The sequence below is a fragment of the Myotis davidii genome, unplaced genomic scaffold (genome assembly GCF_000327345.1).
Source record: "Myotis davidii unplaced genomic scaffold, ASM32734v1 scaffold2356, whole genome shotgun sequence".
NCBI lineage: Eukaryota > Metazoa > Chordata > Mammalia > Chiroptera > Vespertilionidae > Myotis > Myotis davidii.
Window position 1 is genome coordinate 59591 of NW_006287687.1, and position 4618 is coordinate 64208.

General features: G+C 37.3%; 1 protein-coding gene and 1 pseudogene across 1 annotated transcript in view; one reads left to right on the forward strand and one right to left on the reverse strand.

The window, feature by feature from the left end:
• HEPH (hephaestin) overlaps positions 1-4618 on the forward strand; it is a gene marked incomplete at its 5' end in the record, with an annotated part of 76136 nt that overhangs the window by 50484 nt on the left and 21034 nt on the right. The gene's annotated exons all lie outside the window — the stretch shown is intronic.
• Positions 1018-1871, reverse strand: LOC102760524 (annotated as a pseudogene).

Sequence of the window (4618 nt, forward strand, 5' to 3'; positions counted from 1 at the left end):
TGTGTTGAGTTAAAACAACAATAGGAACAGGCTGCAACTAGCTAATTTCATTCAACAAACATTATTGAGCATCTCATATGTGCAAAACCCTTGAGAGTACACAAGGGGGGGAAAGCACTGCCTTCAAAATGATTGCATTCAGTAGAGAAGTTGCCAAATATACCAACAACCATTTACAGAGTGCAGGTGCTAAATGCAAAAATTTGCATCTAGCAGTGTAAATTAAAAAATGAGTTGCCCTAGATGGTTTGACTCAGTGGATAGAGTGTTTGCCTGCGGACTGAAGGGTCCCAGGTTTGATTCCGGTCAAGGGCATGTACCTTGGTTATGGGCACATCCCCAGTATGGGGTGTGCAGGAGGCAGCTGATCGATGTTTCCCTCTAATCGATGTTTCTAACTCTCTATCCCTCTCCCTTCCTCTCTGTAAAAAATCAATAAAATATATTTTTTTAAAAAGAGTTCTGTACCAGCAGAATTTAAATAGAAATAGTGACAGCTTTGTAAGTATAAATTATATACATCAAAGTCAAATAATTGTGTGTTTTTTCATTATGGAAATTATACAATGAAATAAATGGCAAAAGGGCATTCCAAGAATACTGTTACTGTGGGCTATCGGTTACTTTAGGACTAAACAAAGATTCTGTGTATTCAGACTCCTTTTGCTGTTTCATATTTACCTATACTCTGAATCAAGGTACTTGACCAAAAATTCTGATTTAGGAAAGCATTTAGTTTTATAGTAAAAGTTTCCATCTCCAGTTACCACCTTCAAAGGAGTTCACATTACAGTGCTGATATAATCTGCTGGTTTCCTTTGAACAGCGTGCAAGAAATTATGGCAACCCTATGGAAAGTCAAACAGGTACCAATAAATGGAACAATATGCATAGTTCAGTAAAGTACAATGTTTCGTTTTCCCCACAAAAAAAATAATCAATGAAACAAAACATATACAGTTGACTTGGTCTCAGGAATTACACATGTGGGATTCCATTATTATTTGTGAAACACCTTCAGTCACTCACAGGGATTTTGTAGGCCACCACGCTGTTTACTTCGTGGGTTGTAGTCATGAAGGAATGCAGGCAGACTTGCTCAAAATTGGCAATGAACTGTTGTCTGGACTCTTCCCAGTTTTCAGGTACAACCAAATTTTTGTATAAACCAGCAGATCAATGAAGAGAAAACTTCCAGCAGGGCCAGGAATGTCACCATAGCTGTGATGTCTAATCACCAAGGCCGTGGCCAGTAAACTGCGGCTCACGAGCCACATGCGGCTCTTTGGCCCCTTGAGTGTGGATCTTCCTAAGCCTTAGGAGTACCCTAATTAAGTTAATAACAATGTACCTACCTATATAGTTTAAGTTTAAAAAATTTGGCTCTCAAAAGAAATTTCAATCATTGTACTGTTGATATTTGGCTCTGTTGACTAATGAGTTTGCCGACCACTGATGAGCAGATCTCGTCTTGGATGACTTTCTGAGACTTTTCTCTGGGTGCACTGTCATATCTGGCCATCTTGTCACACTCAGTGTCAAATTTCCACCTTTCAAAGACCTCCCCATTTTCAATATTCAAGATGACCACCACTAGCTTCTGCACTCAGCACTTGTACAACCAATCTTTCAGTTGTTCCACCATATTCTTTAGGTATTTCATGATCTTGGGATCCAGTGGTTACAAGCAAGGTAAGGCCATATTTCTGCACTCAAGTAAAGGTTTCAGACAGATAAATGCCATGCTGATACAATATGCTATTGATGCCAAATGAGAAGAATTTGGCCTTGATGTCTGTGTTCCTATGCAGGGTGATGCCCTGCTCCCTGCACAACTGCCACACCATGGCCAGGCCCGCAGCTGGCACATGCCCACCACACCGGAGACCACACCTGGCATCCACGGACTGATAGCTGTCTCCCACCACTTGGTTCTGATCTTTTGTCTTTTTTATACTCTATTTCACTTATTATTGCTCTAATATTTATTACTCCCTTCTTTCTAGTCACCTGGTCTTTGTTTATTGTTCTTTTTCTAGTTCCTTTGGATGTTAGGTTAGATTGTTTTTGAGATTTGTCTTGTTTCTTGAGGTATTGCTGTCAATTTTCCTTTTAGAACTACTTTCTGTGTCCCATAGATTTGGGGTTATTGTGTTTTAATTTGTGTCAAAGTGTGTTGATTCCCTCCTTGATCTAATTGTTAACCCATTCATTGTTATGTAACATGTTATTTAGCCTCCATGTGTTTGTGTGGTTTTCAGTTTTTCCTTTTATGTCTAATACCATTGTGGTTAGAGAAGATGCTTGGTATAATTTCAGTCTTCTTAAATTTATTGAGACTTGTTTGTGTTCTAACATGTGGTCTGTCCTAGAGAATGTTCCCCGTGTGCATTTGAAAAGAATGTATTTCTACTGCTTTGGGGTGAATTGTTCTGAAACCATAAATTAAATACATCTGGTCTAGTGTATATTTTAAGACTGCTAGTTCCTGTTGATTTTCTGACTGGAAGATTTATCCATTTATGTCAATGGGGTGTTAAAATACCCAACCAACAGTGTACTACTTTGGATCTCTTCCTTTTGTCCATCAATATTTGCTTCATATATTTACTTGCTCCCATGTTGTGAGCATAAATGTTTACAAGAGTTATATACTGTTGTTAACTTGATCTCCTTATCACTATGTAATATCCTTCTTTGTTTCTTATTATAGCCTTTGTTAAAAATATATTTTGTGTGATCTAAGTATTTCTATCCCAGGGTGTTATTTTTCATTTAAATGAAATAATTTTAGTTTGTGTATGTCTTTCAAACTGGTGTGGGCATTTTATAGATCAGTGATGGTGAACCTTTTGAGCTCGGTGTGTCAGCATTTTGAAAAACCCTAACTTAACTCTGATGCCGTGTCACATATAGAAATTTTTTGATATTTGCAACCATAGTAAAACAAAGACATATTTTTGATATTTATTTTATATATTTAAATGCCATTTAACAAAGAAAAATCAACCAAAAAAATGAGTTCACGTGTCACCTCTGTCACGTGTGTCATAGGTTTGCCATCACCGCTATAGATCATACATACATAGGTCCTGTATTTTTTATCTATTTAACTACTCTCTGTCTTTCGATTGGAGCATTTCATCTATTTATATTTAAAGTGATTATTGATAGGTACATAGTTCTTGCCATTTTATTTTTTATATAATTATGTTACTTTTCTTTTTCTGTCTTCTTCCTAAAGAAACCCTGTTAACATACTGGTTTGGTGGTAATGAACTCCTTTAGCTTTTTGTTGAATGGAAGCTCTTTATTTTTCCTCCAAGGTTAAATGATAGCCTTGTTGTTTAGAATAGTCTGCATTGTAGGTACTTCCTTTACGTCACTTCAAATATTTCATGCCAATCCCTTCCGGCATGGGATCCCTAAAATGTTTCTGTTGAGAAGTCAGCTGACAGACTTACGGAGACTCCCTTGTAGGTAACTGTGTTTCTCTTGCTGCTTTTAAGATTCTCTCTTTGTCTTTAATTTTTAATATTGTAACTATTATGTGCCTTGTTGTGGGCTCCTTTAGGTTCATCATGTTTAGGACTCTGCATTCCTGGACTTATGTGTCTTTTTCTTTCACCATGCTACAGAAATTTTCAGTCATTTCTTCAAATAGCTTCTTGATTCCTTGCTTTCTCTATTCTCATTCTGGTACCTTTATGATGGGGACATTGTAATGCTTCATGTCCTCAAATTCTCTTAAACTATCTTTATATTTTTTAATTCTTTTTTTATGCTCTAATTGGATGTTTTCTGCTATCTTGTCTTCCAAATCATTGGTTCAATCCTCTGTTCCATCTAACTTAACTGTTTATTCATTCTATTGTATTCTTCATTTCAGATATTGTATTCTTCATTTCTAACTGGTTCTTTTTTATGGTTTTGGTCCTTTTTTATATTGTTGAAGTTCTCACTTAATTTCTTGAAGTTCTTCCTAAGTTCCTTGAGCATCCTTATAACCATTTTTTTAAATTCTATATCTGATAAATTGCCTACCTTCATTTTATTTAGCTTTTTTACTGGATTTTTTTTATGTTCTTTCATTTGGGGCATGTTATTTTTCTCCCCATTTGGTTCTCTTTTTGTGTTTGTTTCTAAGTATAGGTCAAGCATGTCAAACTCATGGCTGGCCATGAGTTTGACATGCTTGTATTAGGTATATATACTATGTTTCCCAACATTAGTAGGGTGGCCCTATATAGTAGGTGTCTTGTGGGACCCAGTGGTGTACTCTACTTGATCACCTCAGATTATTCCTCCAGGAATGTCCCTTATGCAGATTATGTGAGCCCTTCTTTTGTAATTGTCTTGATTGTTATTTGGCTTGTTTCAGCGTGGGATCAATCCTCAGGTTACCTGACTGTGAGGATAGACTCCAACCACAGAGTACATGCTGCTGTGCAGGTACCGTATTTGCCGGCGTGTAAGACGATTTTTTGGCCCTGAAAAATATGCCTCCAAGTGGGGGGTCGTCTTATACGCCAGGTACACTTCAGATAGACTGCCCATAGTGCTTGCCCCGTGCCATAGTGGCCTCCCGATGCCCGCCCACTTCATTCCACATACCGTT